The sequence below is a fragment of the Crotalus tigris genome, unplaced genomic scaffold, assembly GCF_016545835.1.
Source record: "Crotalus tigris isolate CLP2741 ecotype Arizona unplaced genomic scaffold, ASM1654583v1 scf7180000018517.1768243, whole genome shotgun sequence".
Lineage (NCBI taxonomy): Eukaryota > Metazoa > Chordata > Lepidosauria > Squamata > Viperidae > Crotalus > Crotalus tigris.
In genome coordinates, this window is record NW_024097052.1 from 246,469 (window position 1) to 263,860 (window position 17,392).

General features: G+C 42.1%; 1 protein-coding gene across 3 annotated transcripts in view; it reads left to right on the forward strand.

Moving 5' to 3' along the window:
• COL8A2 (collagen type VIII alpha 2 chain) overlaps positions 1-17,392 on the forward strand; it is a 157,430-nt gene that overhangs the window by 60,117 nt on the left and 79,921 nt on the right. The gene's annotated exons all lie outside the window — the stretch shown is intronic.

Here is a 17,392-nt window from a genome sequence, read left to right on the forward strand (position 1 = left end):
GGACACAACGTAACGACTGAACAACAAGGATGGGAAAAGAAGTGGACTTCTTGGGATGCCAACTTCTTCTACATCCTCCCCATGCAAGGAATCGCCAAAAATCAAACCACCAAAATTCAATGGTCACATTGGTGATGTAATTTCTGGGTGTCTAGGTGGTTTTCAGGTTAGAAGCAAAAAATCATTTATGGCCAGACAGAGCAGCGCCAGTCTTGCGCGCATGCGCAAGGCGCGAAAACGCTCTGTTCCTATTGGTTGACACTGTCCGGGCTTCTGGCCATATAAAAAGGCCTGCGTGCCTTTTGCTTTGGCTTGGTTGCTGTAGAAGGAAAATAAAGTGTTTGTTCAGCATCGCCATGTGTCTTCATCATTCACATGCAAACGAAGTACACAACAATTTAATTCCTAGAGCAGTGGTTCTCAACCTTTTTAATGCCGCAACCCCCAACCGGTCGTAAGTCGAGGACTACTCAACCGGTCATAAGTCGAGGACTACTCCACTGGTGCAGCACCATTTGCAGAATGGGACTTTTGGCAGGCTCAGCAGGGCAGAGACAGCCTGGACAATTCCTATTGGCTTCTGAAAGCCAATAGAATTAGACTCTATTCAAGAGAGTCTATTCTATTGCCTTTCAAAAGCCAATAGAATAAAAGGGAGTAGCACAGCTAAGGAAAAGGGGGGAAAAAATGGCAGACTGCGTTGTTTGGCCTGTGAAATGGTCGTTCGACCCCAACTGGGGTCCCGACCCACAGGTTGAGAACCACTGTCCTAGAGGAATTCAAACTACCTGAAAGAATTGCGCTGCTTCAAATTACTTAGGGTTTTTTTTTTCCCCTATTGAATTTTGGCAGATCGATGTCAGAGGAGCTACGTGTGACCTGTGGACTAGCCGTCCCTAATGTCTTGGTTCAGAAATGCACATTTCAAAGAGTTTGCTTTCATGAACCAGGGACAGATTTCTCCCCCTGGTGAATGTGAATCCGAGCATTGCCAATCGATTCGCCTCTGAAATGCCTCCACATTACTCAGGTGAATTGGCAAACGTGGGCTTGCACCAACAAGACTATGTATTTAATAATAATAATAATAATAATAATAATAATAATAATAATAATAATAATAATACATTGGAAGGGACCTTTGAGGTCATCTAGTCCAACCCCCTGCTCAGGCAGGAAACCCTAGTTCCTTTCTTTACTTTTTGGGAGACAAAGTTGTCTGCTAGGTTTGTCAGGAATCTGTTTGATCTTCCACTTGGTGCAGAGTTTGTCTCCCAGTTGATGTCAGGGTAATTAAAGTCTCCCATTACTATTGTGATGTGCTTCCTACATACCTTAGTTAGCTGACTAGCAAAAGGTTCATCTATTTCCTCTGTTTGGTTGGGTGGCCTATAGTTTACACCTATGGCAAAGGGGCAAAGCTGGCTTCCCAGTTGTACTGCTTAGCAACAGAAACATTGGGTTCCATTGTGCTCGTAAGCCGAGGACTATCTGCAATTCTCCCCACTCTCTTTTTTCTGTTACAGTGGGCGTTTGAAGCCGTTCTTCATTAAGGTCCACTTTGACAAAACAGCCAAAGAATCTTTCTCAGAGGGTTAGTTGACTTGTGACAGTTGGGCTGTTTTGCCAGGAAACAAATTAGTCCACCGTTTTGTTAGAAGAATCAATTTGAAAATGAAAGACCCCTCTACGTGGTTAAAATACATCTCCTAAATTATGCCACGAGGGGAGGAGTCACAGTGTGGTTGTGATCTAGAAGAGTGTTTCTCAAGCACAACAAGTTTAAAAATGGCTGGATTTCAGTTTCCAGAGTTCTGGGACTTGAAATCCACCCATCTTAAAGTTGCTGAGGTTAAGAAACACTTCTCGTGTGAAACAGAGAGGAACCGATAGAGTTTGTGGCCAACTATTACAAGCAAGCATTTTGTCTACAAGGAGGGGAAATGAATGATTATGGACAGATTCTCTTTCACAATGGTTTCGTCCATAGAGTGTTTGTGCGTGACACTATGTAGTATATCTGTGCATATCCGTATATCCTGGAAACAAGATGGAAAGGGCTTTCTACAGAATAGGCCAATGAGAAGGCATGAAAACGAGTGGCACTGTTTGATAGAAAGCACCAAAGAATGTTCTCTTGACTGGATCCAGGAGATAGGTGGTCCCACAAATAGCATGGCTCAATGCCATGTAGGGCTATGAACTGACAACTACACATTGAATCACACCTGTAAGCCCATTGGATGTAGGGGTGCTAAATGCACATAACGAGAAATGCCCAAACTACCAGTGCTACTGCAGCTTCCCAGTACTCTTCAAGGGCAGCCCCATGCACAGTGCATTACAGTAATCCAAATGGAAGTGAATATGGTATGAGTCATCATGAGTAAGGGCTATTGGTCCAGGAGAGACCGCAATTTAGATTTCTCTCTGAATCATGGAAAATGTCTTTCTGTCCATCCATATCTATCTATCTATCTATCTATCTATCTATCTATCTATCTATCTATCCATCCATCCATCTATCTAAACATCCATCCATCCATCCATCCATCCATCCATCCATCCTTCCAGCTATCTAGCTAGCTATCTTCCATCCAGTCACTAGGAGTCGAAAACAACTTGATGGCACATAATTAATCAATGTCTCTGAAATTCTTGCATCTCTTTGGTTGGGGCTGCTCCAATAGTTCAATTTACCTTCCTCTCAAAGATCCTGCTAAGCATTTGCAACTCACTGTATTTTTCTTACCCAACTGTAAAATGCAGATAATGGCATTTGAGTCAAAGGGTGAGTCCAATATTTCTTTTCCTAAGCGTGCAAATGAGTCCTCCCAGTCCACCCAAATGAAATTTCCCAAATGTGCACCATGCTAGTAAGGGCAAACAAACTATCAAGGCTTACGAATACACCCAAACTCTCCTGGAGATTGCATCCCAGTCTACGGTTTCAGTTTCCCAGGCCAAACCATCTGAAATTCAGTAGGATGGGAACAGAAGCCAATTCTGACATCCCTGAAACAAGACACAGATTAGGTTTCAGCCCAGACGACAAGGGGGAAAGGAGGCTGATCTTTGGCATGTTTTATTGAAATCTAATTAAATTATTGGCATTCCCACAGACATAGTATTTGCTGCAAAACGAGGCGTTGAGCCAAAGACACTGGTAACCAAAGAGAAACCGAGAAGGGAAAGAATTCCAGTTTATATCTTTTCTAAACCGTCTCCACATGCTTTTTTTTTTTTTTTAAAAAAAAGGGTGTTTGGCAGAACATTTTATTTTTACCACAGTCCTGTCCCAGCCGAGCCAGAGATCGTTAAAAGGGCAATTGGATATTAACATTGTGCAGTGTTTTTCACTTCTTTTGGCCCAGATTTGTCCGGGTGGTGAGCTTTCTTCACAACCTTGTGATGTCCTGGCTTCTGGGCCAGGCAGCCCAAAATGATGCTTGTTGAAGAGAGGAGTTGTTTTGGAGGGAGGCAAGGAAACGAGAAGAGGAGTTGAAACATGAAGTTATGAAAAAGCTCCCTCTGGTTTGAAGGAGCATGTCTCATTCTTTACTCTTTCTTCTGAAGTATCCTAAATCTTCCGTAGGGTGCAATTTCAAGATGATGAATTAACAAGGTTGGACTTGTTTATTTCTTAAATTTATAGTCTATCGTCTTTGGAGCGACAGGACTAAGATGACCCAGTGAATTTCATGATGGAATTAGGGTTTCTGGGATCTGTTGAGGCATAAACACAGCACTGGATAGTCTCTCTGTTGTAGCGTTTCTCAGATTCGGCAACTTTAAGATGCATGAACTTCATCTTCCAGAATTGCCGAGTCAGCTATGCTGATTGGGGAATTCTGGGACTTGAAAGTTGCCGAGGTTGAGAAACATTGCTCTGTTGTGTCTTTTTTGAGCATCTAATAACTGAATGTGCTGTGATTTGTTGAATCACAGCTTTGGATAAACCATGAAGAAGACACTATAAATGTACAGCTGAGCATTGAGAAAAAGCAACATAGAGGCCTTGAAATAATATGGAGACACATAGTGAGTCCTGTGGACTGTGAGAAGAACCAAGTGATTGGTTTTGGACAAAGTAAGGATCAATAGCTCATGTGATGCAAATCTCAGCAAGGATACGCTCAGTTTGGCATGACCAGATGATGGACACACTTGGTAAAGTCAAGGGAAGGTAGTGGACAAGGGGGATGAACAGAATGGTGGAAGTCATGGGAAGATCCTGGAAGAGAATTTGGATTTCCCATTGGGAAATTAAGACAGAAGACATTTGTCCATGTGGTCACCAGGAATTGGGATTGATTCAAGGACGCTTAACTAATTACTGCAACATGTAATTACATGCATCCAAGAAGTAGATCAGCAAAGCTTGTAAAATTAGGCTGATCAGAAACATTGAACCATTGTGGTAAAAGGGTAAAGGAGTCCTGGCAGATTTTACTCTGTTTGTTGTTGCTGACTCTAGGTGGCAGTTCTCATCTCTGTTTCAAGGCCATTGAGCCAGGGTTGTCGAAAGACATTTCTGTGGTCAAATGGTCGCCATGGCATCATGGAATACTGTTATCTTCCAACTGAAGTGGTACCTGAAGTTCAAACTGCCAGATTGGCAGGAGATGAGGCGAGGACAGGAGCTTACCCCATCACATGGATCTTGGATCTCAAACCTGATGTCATGGTTCCGAAAAGAAGCAGCTTTTCAAAGAACTTTGAGGCTTATTTATCTTAAAGAATCCTTTTATTGCTTCATAGCTTTGGCACGTACATAATTCAGCCAAAAACTGAATCCTCCCACCCCCAATCACCCAGTAACAAAGCATAACTCATTCTTTCATTTTACAGTCATCAATCACATTCTCCAATTAGTTTGAAGTGTGAACTGTCCCCCCCCCTACTTCTCCGGTTACAGCTGACCTTGGTAATGCTGTACTGAAATATTGTTATGGTTTACTAGCATACTTTCCCACTCACTGCTAGCATTGTCTGCTTTAACTCTAGAAATGATATGCAGGCTAAATAAAACATGTTTGCTTCTTCATATATGGCTAGCAAGAACATCCAATGTTAGCAGTCTTGACACCTGTGCTGCTGGCTTTCCAGCAGACAAATCCAGGGTCTTAACCATTGAGCCACTATGCTGCCCTGAACCACCAAGAGTAGGAACAACAGCAAAAAAAAAAAAAAAAAGACAAATCACAAAATATAAACTCCTGCAAATGGGAGTAGAATGACTGTGGCAAAAGAAAGCAAAGATAGCACCAATAGTAACAGGCACCTTGGGTGCTAATGCAAAGCATCTGGAGTACCACTTGAATACCATCAGCATTGACAAAAATCACTATCAGTCAATTGCGGAAGGCAGCTACTTGGAACAGCTTAAATTTTGCACCGTTAAAAAAAAGTCTGCCTATCCCAGGTCCTTGGGAAGGACTTGATAGGTGGAAAAAAATGCCAAATAATAAATTTTTGCCACAATTGTCAAGTGAATCATTGAGTCAAATTGATTTGAATCACACAGTCACTAAATGCTTGTTGGAAGCTGGTTGAGAAGGTCACCAATGTTGAACGTTGCAACCATCATAAATCCATACTGGTTGCCAAGCAGACAAATTTTGATCATGTGATTGTGGGAAAGCTGTGACGATCGTAAGTCTGAGGACAGATTGTAAATTAATTTTTAATGCTGTTGTAATTTTGAATGGTTGCTAAACTAACTGTTGTAAATCGAGGACTAGCTGTACTTGCTGTCTATGCTATTACTGCTAGTAGTTGTTGTACGTGCTGTAAAAATACGAGGCTATGTGCCATCACAACTGCATTTAAATTTTGTTCCATTGTGTTATTACAGAAAAATATTTCAATCTGCTAAAAACCTTTCAGTTTAAACTTTTAGCCTAAATCTTTTACCATACTTGGAAAACCTAAAACCCAGGGCAAGTAAAACTTAATCTTGTGATATAAAAGTGGTTATTCCTAATGAAGATCTCTTAAGGCCCAAAGTTCCAGCAAAGTTCAATATTATTTTTCAACTTCTGTGCAACCCGTATTTGGCCAGTCAGTTTCAGTTATAACTGATATCGTTGTGGGCAAGCACAACCAAACCAGAGTGAAGGCAGGGCTTTCTGGATTGGTCCCATTGGTAATTTGTGCTAATCTTAATGAATCCCACAGCAATTCATAGCACCTTCTCAATCTTGGCTGGTCTCAGAAACTGATCTCAGCTTGAGGGCACCTTATTATATTGTATTATTGTTTGGTTTGGAAGTATTACTGTTTCGGACAGGAAGACTGTGCAGAGAGTGGTTAGGACAGCAGAAAAGATTATTGGAAGTTCACTTCCTTCTGTCCAGGACATGGCATAGAAGTAATGCTTGACCAGGGTCTGCAATATTGTCTGGGATGCTACACATCCTCTCCATGGCTGGTTTTCTTTGTTACCTTCTGGGTGGAGGCTTCCCGGTATCCGAAGAACTAAATTGTGTAATAGCTTTGTACCATATAGTATCAACCTTGTTAACTCTCAAGAGTCTTTTTTCCACTACGTATCCTAAATGGCCTGTGATTAATACACACACACACACACACACACACACACACACATTTTCTTTTGAGAGCGGGCATCTGAATTTCATTTTTAATGTGTGCCAGTTTGTAAAGAGAAAAAGTGATAACAAAGGTTAATCTGCCCTGCCCTGTCCTGTCCTGTCATCATTTTATGTAGGTAGGATATGCTCGGTGAGATCTAGTGAAATAAATTTAAAACAATGCTTTCTAAATAAGTAATTACTTTTATTTTCATAGTAGTTTGCCCTTCAAATTGTGAATGCAGACTGAAGCTTATTTAGGACACTGCTAAAATGTTTATAAAACTGGTCATTATTCGTTCAGCTGAATCCCATGATTTGCTTGTTATGCACACAGAAGAATCCTAGATATTTCCTGGCCATTTCTTGATAAAACTAAGAAATATGGCGTGAAGACCTGGGAAATTTCCCTAGTCTATGCCAGTGTGGTCCCTTGAAGCTGTTTTGGGTCTATCAGTCTGGTTTTAATCAGGGCAATCAGGGCAAAAAGCCCTGGAAGATACTGAGTACCATTTATAGAACTTCATAGAATTCCACTTCCCCCCCAAAAAATTCCATTCAGGATTGGTGGGAATAAAAAGATGAACTATTTCTAAGTAGAAACGAAAATACTTGTGTGGTTTTGTTTTCTTCTTTGATCAAAGCAGTCACTTTAGCCATCTCTGCTAACTCCGTCAGCTTTTGCAGCCATTCGTCCATTGTGGGAATCAAAATGTCCTTCCATTTTGTGCATAGTCTTGCTACTGTCGACATATATAACATCAAGGTTCCACATTTTTCCCCGCTTCTGGACTTGGTGCGTGAGGCAGAAAAAGAAATAAAATGTTGATTTTGGGTTTTACTGATGAGATAGATTCGTTGTTATAGAAATGGCTAGTTTATACCATTATGTTAAAGTAAAAAGTTGAGGCTTGATGTTACTGTTTTATTCTACTGCACCAGAGGGAGTCAGAAGTCAACACCTCCCCCCCTTTTTTCCTATACTTTCTGACTCATTTCCTAGTCCTTCCTTCCACCCCTCTGCATTAGACACAGGTGCTGAAATCCTAAGCCAGGGGTGGCGAACCTATGGCACGTGTGCCAGAGGTGGCACTTGGAGCCCTCTTTGTGAGCACGCGTGCCGTTGCCCCAGCCCTGCCTCCCCCCATGCCCCCCTTCTCACCAGCAGCCCCCCCCGGAGGAGAGTCATCCCCAGGCGTGGCCCGTGTGGAGCAGCGCAGCTGAGGACATGGCAACAGGGACAAAACTCCGCCCTCGCACACCGTCACGTGCAGTTGATGGTGTGGGGTGTGGGCGGAGGGCATGGCTGCCATGGCGCTGCAGGACTGCCTGGGTGATCTTCTGTGCCGGGCCATGGAGGCAGTGGGCAGGGTGGGTGGGAGGTGGGCAGAGCGGGCAGCAGAGCTGGGGTGTGGCGATTTTTGGGTCTCTAAAAGGTTCGCCATCACTGTCCTAAGCAAATCTGTGTGTGCTTACATTTTCAGACAACCCAAGATGTCCAAAACACTTGCTGTTTCCTAGATACACACACACACACACACAATGTACAGGTAGTCCTCACCGTACGACCACAATTGAGCCCAAAACTTCTGTTGCTAAGTGAGACATCGGTTAAGTGAATTTTGCCCCATTTTATGACATTTCTTGCCCTAGTTGTTAAGTGACACGGTTGCTAAGTGAATTTGACTTTTCCACTGACTTTGTTCGTCAGAAGATCGCAAAACGTGATCACATGACCCCCGGGACAGGGCAACCACCATAAATATGAGTCGGCTGCCCAGTGTTGGAATTTTGATCATATGACCGTGGAGAGGCTGTAACGGTCATTAAGTGTGAAAACTGGTCCTAAGTCACTTTATTTTCAGTGCGGTTGTAACTTTGAATCGTCACTAAACAAGCCATCGTCAGTTGAGGGACCATCTGTATCTGTGCTTTTCTTGGCCAGATAACTATGATCTCCCATCGGCCGACTACATGGGGAAGCAATTTGTTTTCTGGACTTGCTGGAAGGAAAAGGTTTCACAAATCAGGGCAAAATCATTTCCCTTCGTTTCCATGAACTATCACTGCCTGACCTCTTAGTACAGTGCTCTCCAAGGCAGAGTAAATAAGCCCAAATTGGATAAGTGTAGCTTTTCCTTGGGGTAATGACACCCCAGCCTATTACCCAATCATAATTGACTTAAAGTGTTTTTACCTACATGAAATAAAAAGGACTGTCTGATAAGCAATTTTGGGTAATGAAAGAAAAAGCTTGGGAGGTGCTGCCTTAGTATCTTTCATTGCCTTGTTCTCACTGTCAGTGTAAGGACCCACCCCACTTTGCATCTTAAGAAGACAGAACTCTTGGAATAGTTCTTCCAACAGGGCATCCTTTATTAAGAGAAAATGGTTGCAGGCGTTCTAGACAGGACTTGGGGTCCAAGCTCTCCCATTCAAGGTTTTAAGGGGTTCCCCAGTAGCCCCACCCAATCACCCCCTACTTCCAGCGACAGTCTCAGGCATTACACTCCCACCCCCTTTTCCTTACTGCTGGCTGGATGGAGACTTCAGAGAGAACTACATGAAAGGTAATAGCCCCATTCTTATGGTTAGCCCTTTTGGTGATACACACATCCAGTTCCTTTCTTCAGAGAAAACTACATGAAAGGTAATAGCCCTATTGTTATGGTTATACACATTTTGGCGATACACACATCCAGTTCCTTTGAAGTGTACCGAAGGAAGTGAGGGCCATAAAGCCCCTTTGTTCACCCCCTTCCCTTCATTGTATGACAGAATCCATAGAAGGCAGAAATGGGGTTTTCTATAATTAATAACTAGAGATGAAATAGAATTGGATTCTGACAGTCAGGAAGTTTCTCCTTAGTTCTAGGTTGCTTCTCTCCTTGATTAGTTTCCATCCGTTGCTTCTTGTCCTGCCTTCAGGCACTTTGGAGGATAGCTTGACTCCCTCTTCTTTGGGGCAGCCCCTGAGATATTGGAAGACTGCTATCATGACCCCCTCGTCCTTCTCTTCATTAAAGAACAGTTATTAATAGAAGAATCTGATCTCTACTCTGAGTCCATTGGGATTTATTGGGTCCTTGGTGTTCCCTGAACTTGGTTGTTTTCTTGCAAATGTTTATTATCAGTCTAAGAGTAACATAATCAACCCAACCAAGTCAAACAACTCAACAGTTCAACCCTGAACTCCTTTTATTCTCTAGTGTTGGAAAGAGATTTATTCCCAGATAATATACAGAAGCAGAATAAACATCTTCCACTGAAGGAAGGCCCAATTCCATTTCCTTCCTCTTCTCCAATAGTTTACCTTGAACATGGGTCAATCACTTTAGGTTAGTTTTGAATGTAGTGATGGTGGCAGGCAGTTAATTTCCATCTACTCTATTTTATAGGGAGAGGAATTATCTTCAAGGTCATTTTGTTTTTGTAAATATAGCACTGTATTTTAACTTTCCAACATTTCCCATAGGTTTTTTTTTCTAAGCATGAACAGATTTTCCTAATGTGGAAAAGTTGAAATAATCTAAAAATGTCTTTTCATTGGTTGAAACAGCCCATATTTTAACAGCCCAGTTTTTCTCTACGGTTACTGCCACTTGTTTGAATATTTTCATCATTAGATGCACAGCTGGATGAAGTAGACATTCTTTGATTTGGTCAAGAAACTGCACTTTCAAAAATGCTGGAGTCTTCTGAAGAAATTGGGTAGCAAATTTCCTAATGCACATTCTCATTTAGCCCTTGGGCAATTGTTATCAGAGTTTGGCTAAAAGCATGGTGACAATTTCTGAGTTTACGTATGATGGTTGCATCGTTAAAAAATGAACAGCAATTCATGACTCTGTCTTGGGTTTCTACTTGACAGTATCTCAAAAGCCCAAAGAAGGTCCTTAGTGCTCTGTGAGCTTGGTTGATGAGCTGATGATGTTACCAAGTTGGATAATGAAATGTCTGCAAAAAAAAAAAACATAAGAGCACCAAGGACCTCACAATTTATCCATGAGTTATAAATATTCTCTTCTATTGGTAAGATGAAAAAAAATACAAGGGAATAATTCTATTATTATTATTTCAGTGTTTTAGAAACTGTAAACTCTTAACAGCCACGAGAAGACTATGGCCTCCGGGAATTTGGGATTTTTTAAGACAGATTAACTTGTGTTGTTTAATTGCAGAACAAATTGGAAGCATGGTCATGAGATATTTCTGCCTTGAATGGTGAGTAGGAGACTAGCTTGGCTGAGACTTTCAAGCTGCATATTGATGTAAAACGTGGGAGAGTTTTCACCCATAGGTACCATGAATCACCAGAAACATGCAAAGCAGACAGGGCTAAAGAACTGAGAATCCGATGTGATTAATTCTTGCACGCAAAGATTCCTAACATCCATGGATGGCATTGTATGGGCAATGGCTGGGACTGGGTGGGAGGATTCTTTCATCAAAGCAGGCGTTGGGGAAAAAAATCTCCCAACTATAAAACTTCAATAACTGAACAGGTTTGTATTGATATGGCAACTGGAGGTAGGCAGACCACACAGCAGCCATAGTTCTCGGCAGAGGGTTGCACTTAGCACAGTTGTGAACAGTTGTGGCAAGAAAGGCTTGACCAGAACTCACTTAACAACAGTCTTGCTTGGCAACAGAAATTTTGGGCTCAATTGTGGTCGTAAGCCGAGGACTACCTGTATGGGAAAATAAGTTAAAATGGTGGCCGTGACGCGACCATGAAAAAGGCTGTTGGCAGAACTTCAGTGTACCGTCAGAATCACCCTTTTGACTGGACATGCCTTCCTTGTGAAAAAAAATTGCTGAGTTCCTCATAACATGTCTTTACCTCTTCCAGATGACACCAATTTCTAGGGCAGTGTCTGGTTGTGGTCAATCCATTAGCTGCATTCTCTTCTACGCAAACATCTCTTTCCCAAGCTTGGCATTTATCTGGTTTCTCTGAAACCTGATTTTATTTTACTAATTCACAGCTGGTGTTCAGGGTCTTCCTAAGAAAATGATCTCAACCTTCAGTCATTTCAGAAAGTTTCCCCTTACTCTTTCATTTAAACAGCAAGACAATTTCCTAAGCTTAACGCCAGAGTTAGCAGCGGCAGTTAGCTCCAAGTATACATAGCAGCTTTTTTCACCCAGGCTGGCTCAATTCATAACCGTTCTAGCAGCAATGTTTTTGCTCATGATGATGCTTCCTGCAGAGGAACAGCCGTGGAAAACTAAACATCAGGAACAAAAATCCATACTAATTTTTCAGGAAAGATCTGTCAACTGAATATTGGTTTCTTCTGGCACTTGTCTCTCCAGACTTTCTCAGAAAATCGGTGTGGATTTTCCATTCCAACACTAACTCCTATACAGGTGCCGAAATATTTGAATTCTGCTTCAATATTTGTTCCATCTTTTATTTAAAAAAAAACTGCGGAAAAGATAACCCCAAAGGCAACTAATTATAATTATATTGCTAAAAATAATGGTCTTGGAACAGATGGGTATAAATCCTCACAGCCATATTAATGTTATATATTTGCTACTTAGGCGTAGACCAAAAGCTAACATACAACTCAAAACAAGCAACTTAACGAAGGCCAGACTTATTTGAGAGAAAAAAAACAGACTACATAAGACAGTTTCTGAGATAATACCTGTCTTACCTCTGCATGGATTATTTTTAACACCTTTTAACAGAGGTGCAAAATGCTATCACGTTTTGGAAATGTTGTAAGAGTGTTTTTTTCTTTTAATGGGGAAAAAAACTGACGGGGCCAACCAAGTATTTCCCAATAAGGGGAGAAATTAGTTTTACATGTCAAGCAAAGCATACAAGATATACCAGCTCCCACAGCCTCCACCTCTGATTACATATGTAAGCATTGTGAGGAAAGACATCAAAAGATATTCTACATGGAGCAGAAGTGGTTTTGTAAAAATATTAGCAGGCCAAGCAGAAAGCCACATGGAATTGCCTCTGAGCATGACAGAGGTGAATATTCATAGCTCAGGGTTGAAATGAGGAATCCTTGGGATTCTCTGAGCTCCAAGAACTAAGCTCAGAGAGCAACAAGGATCCCTTACTTCTGAGCAGTTTCTTTTATTGCTCCTCACCTATAGAAATCTTGGCAAACTAAAGCAACTATTTGCATCATTTAGCTATATATTATGAGAATGTCTAGGGGGGAGCCATCTTAACTCTTTTTTTTCCAACCAAACTAAGTTTTATAATAGTAATAGTAGTAGTAGTAGTAGTAGTAATAATAATAATAATAATAATAATAATAATAATAATAATAATAATAAAGTTGGAAGAGACCTTGGAGGTCATCTAGTCCAACCCCTTGCTCAGGCAGGAAACCCGATACCATTTTGGACAAATGGCTGTCCAGTCTCTTCTTAAAAACTTTCAGTGTTGGAGCATTCACCGCTTCTGGAGGCAGGTTGTTCCACTGGTTAATTGTTCTAACTGTCAGGAAGTTTCTCCTTAGTTCTAGGTTGCTTCTCTCCTTGATCAGTTTCTATCCGTTGCTTCTTGTCCTGCCTTCAGGCGCTTTGGAGAATAGCTTGACTCCCTCTTCTTTGTGGCAGCCCCTGAGATATTGGAACACTGCTATCATGTCCCCCCTCGTCCTTCTCTTCCTTAAACTAGACATACCCAATGCCAGCAGCCGTTCCTTATATGCTTTAGCCTCCAGTCCCCTGATCCTCTTTGTTGCTCTTCTCTGTACTCTTTCTAGAGTCTCAGCATCTTTTTTACATTATGGTGACCCAAACTGGATGCAGTATTCCAAGTGTGGCCTTACCAAGGCATTGTAAAGTGGTATTGATACTTCACGTGTTGCCTCTTTACTCTCAGAAATGCAGTTCCTTCCTCCTGGGAATCCAGACTACATTCCACCACATCATTTAAGGATGGTGAAACCAGCCCCACCCCCTCCACCTCAAGTTCTTATAGTGGTGATAAACTTTACATCTTTCCTGTTGTAAATCTAAGTCATGGTTGCATTGTTGTGTATTCCTTCACTCTTGAAACAGGTTGAAAAATAATCTGTGATGCCCTGATAGCAGAGCTCTGATCTGTCTCTGTAATGAGAACAGGGATTGCTCCTGACTGTACATTTGAAGAGCCATGATTGTTAGATTCCCCTAACTTTGGTTTGCTCTCCAACCCATGTCACCTGCTGGTAGGAAGAATCATCACTTAAGTCAGTAGTTTCAACCTTTTTAATGCTGCACCCCCCAACCGGTCGTAAGTCGAGGACTACCCAACTGGTCGTAAGTCGAGGACTACCCAACCAGTCGTAAGTCGAGGACTTTCCCTGCCCAGGAGCGCCGCGCATGCGTGGTGCTGCCCCCTGCGCTGGCTGAGGCGTAGCTGGCAAGCGGCAGAGACGACACAGGCCAACCACTGGCTGGGCCACCAGCTGGCCCAGCCCAAGGGAGGTAAGGCATCTGCCGGGTCCCACGTGCGCCAGCAACCCTCCCTGCGCCCACCAGCCTCCCACCTCCCACTCCTGGCCCTCTTTTACTTACATTTTTAGTAGTTGCTCAGTAGGGAGGGGTGGAAACTTCCAGACAGCTCGCCTTCGCTGCAGACAACTTGCAGCACTGTTTGCAAAATGGGACTTTTGGCGGGCTCAGCAGGCAGAGACATCCTGGACAATTCCCATTGGCTTTTGAAAGCCAATAGAGTTAGACTCTATTCAAGAGAGTCTATTCTATTGGCTTTCAAAAGCCAATAGAATAAAAGGGAGTAGCACAGCTAAGGAAAAGGGGGGGAAAATGGCGGACTGCGTCGTTTGGCGACCCCCGTGAAATAGTCGTTCGACCCCAAATGGGGTCCCGACCCACAGGCTGAGAACCGCTGACTTAAGTTGATTCTTAAAGTTGGGGTTGGAAGGCATTTGGCTGAGTGCCATAGGTGATCGTTGCAAATGTTCCCACTTGGGTTACTTCTCAGTGCTGGTCTCCCAGTCTTCTGGAAGCTCAAGTGCCTGGAAGAACAGAAAATTGGTCTATTAGTGGATATCTTCTTCCAACCGCCCAGGCAAAGCGGAAATGCGGTCAAAACCTGCTCCAACTTTGCATGATCAAACTCGTGGTTTCAAAGCAGGGATCAAAGCCCGGGGCAAATTTCGAGAGAGCTTTCAGTCCACTTGCATACTGGTTTGTCTGGTTTGTCCTGGGGTGGAGGGTGTGACCTCTCTTGAAGTTGCCTATGATCCCCTGGGGGACCCCCACCTTCAGTTTGAGAACCCCAAAGTTTTATGCTGAGGTGAGCAGCTTGTGTGTTCCCTTAAAGCCCTGTGTGGCAGAGATGCTGGAAAGTCGCTAAATAACAGTAGCGCTAGTTTTCCGTTTTTGTTTTTTTTTCAAACGTATTTTCAGTAAAACAAGCTTGTTAGTACAAGTTGAAAATTGGATTTCCTGCCTTTCTAGCAGAGGTGAATCAGTGACTGCGCTTTCGTCAGCTTTGGAAAAGTAGAAGTTGTCTGTGCTTATTATACACACTGCTTTAACTCAAGGGCTTTCAAACTTTTCCAGGCTGCATCAGCTCTACGAACAGAACAGAATACCAGAGTTGGAAGGGACTTTGAAGGTCTTCTAGTCCAACCCCATGATCAAGCACCATTTCAGACAAATGGCTGTCCAGTCTTTTTTTAAAAGCCTCCAGTGATGGAGCACCCACAACTTCTGAAGGCAAGCCATTCCATTGGTTGATTGCTCTCACTGTCAGGAAATTTCTCCTTAGTTCTAGGTTAGATCTCTCTTGGGTAATGTACATCCATTGCATCTTGCCCTGCTCTCAGGTCTTTGGTCAACCCCCTCTTTTTTATAGGAGCCCCTCAAATATTGGAACACTGCTATTATGTCAATCCTAGTCTGTCAGGATAATGATTTAAAGGCTAACCAGTTGATGTAATGTAAGGTGAATAATGCAATGATAGGAATGACTCAGCAATGTGTATGTATCCCTTTAAGAGCCTAAGTATAAAAGGGAAGCCTTTTGCTGCTGTGTTCTCTCTCGTCTGTTTCCTGCTGTAATTGTTGTGTGTTGGAGTTTGCTGCATTACCACGTGTATGTATTTTGTTCCTAGTGTATATTGTAGATAGTATAATATAAACCACCATTTAATATAGACCACTGTATACTATATTTACTTCTTGGTTATCTCAGCGCAATAAGACTGTGCATGCTCAGACATAGTCCTTCTTTTCACTAGACTACACAAAGCCAATTCCTGCAACCATTGTTCATATGTTTTAGCCTCCAGTCCCCTAATCATCTTTGTTGCTCTTCACTCTTTCCAGAGTCTCAACATCTCTTTTTTATTCTTGTGATGACCAAAACTAGATGCCGTATTCCAAGTGTGGTCCTACCAAGGCTTTATAAAGCAGTACTAACCTGTTGACCTAAATAAAAATGCCAGAATCCCTGATCAACAGCCAAGGCTCTTGTGATAGAAAATCAGTTGCATTTGAGTGAACTTTTTTGGGGGGGGGTTCTGTTACCAAACCCCATTGAATTCTTACAAAACACAGTTTGAAGAGTTCAGCTCTAGCATGTAATCAGGCTTCTGCATATTGTCTTCATTTTCCTTTGGGCTAGTCCATGACCTGATTGAGTGGGGCCTTCATTTGTCTGTTTTGCTAGGAAATATTTGATCCGCCTCCCCCCCACCACCATGGCCGTTCTGTGTCCCATCTGTTGCTTTTGTTCAAATGTCCCGTGGCGTTTTGAACTTTGTTAGACACGTGTCTGGAATTTATTCTAAGTGTACGGAAAGAATTACACCCTATCCTCAGTATGTTTGCAGAGGGCTGAGTCTATGGCTGCTGAAAGGTCTGTCAAGTTTCCGCTGTAACTCCTGTGTTTTCAAGGAATGTAGGGGAAGCTATTTTTTCCCCCTCATTTGTGTTTGCAAGTTTGCTATTTATATCTGATACCAAGAATTTGATTTGAGTTCATATCTATTCGCAGCTAGAATTCTTCCACTTAATTGTAAAGGGAGTGATATTAAGGGCGGTGAGCAAAAGAGACTGCCAAAGGGATCTCCATTCAAAATCATATTTTTTTCTTTTATTTCTGGTGAATCTTAAAAAGACTTGGGTTTGGAGAATGGTTCTTTGAAAAGCAATTGTGTAAGAGTAGAAGTTTTCCAAGCACCGTCTTAACATTAAAAAAAAAAAAAAACTGGGTTGTATAGTTGCCAGGGAATCATTTTTGTCTGGAAAAGCTCCCATAGACTATCCTATAGGAACTGGATATTATTTAACTTGTTTGTACAAGTAGCACCAAACCATTAATCAAATCCTAAAAAATTCTCTATGGATTCAGAATTGGGCTCCCAGGTTTTCCTTCTGCAAATAGTAGGGTTCACCATTGCTTCATTTTTAAGTAGAAAAAAATTCAAGACTGGAGTCTTACAACACGCTTAGCCAAGTCAGTTAAAACCAGTGTCTGCATTCGAATAATAAGCTGAATGTGATCAGATTCAATCTTGGTTAGGTCAAATATGTTTTTTGTGTTGTTTGATGGAGGTGGGGTTTGTACGAATCCATACCTGGTGCAAACCTAAAGCGTGTTTTAATTGATGAGCCAGTTTAAACCTATTCTGTGAACATAGCATTGTGTGTTAATTCTGTTAGGCCAATAAGTGCCATGCAGATGGAAGCCATATGTTCCCGAACAAAAAAATCTGGAGACATTTTGCTCTCTGTCCACCAAATTAAAAGCACTGACCCGGGTCGCACATTGTGTTAAACTCTCTGTGTTTGCTGGTAAACGAGAG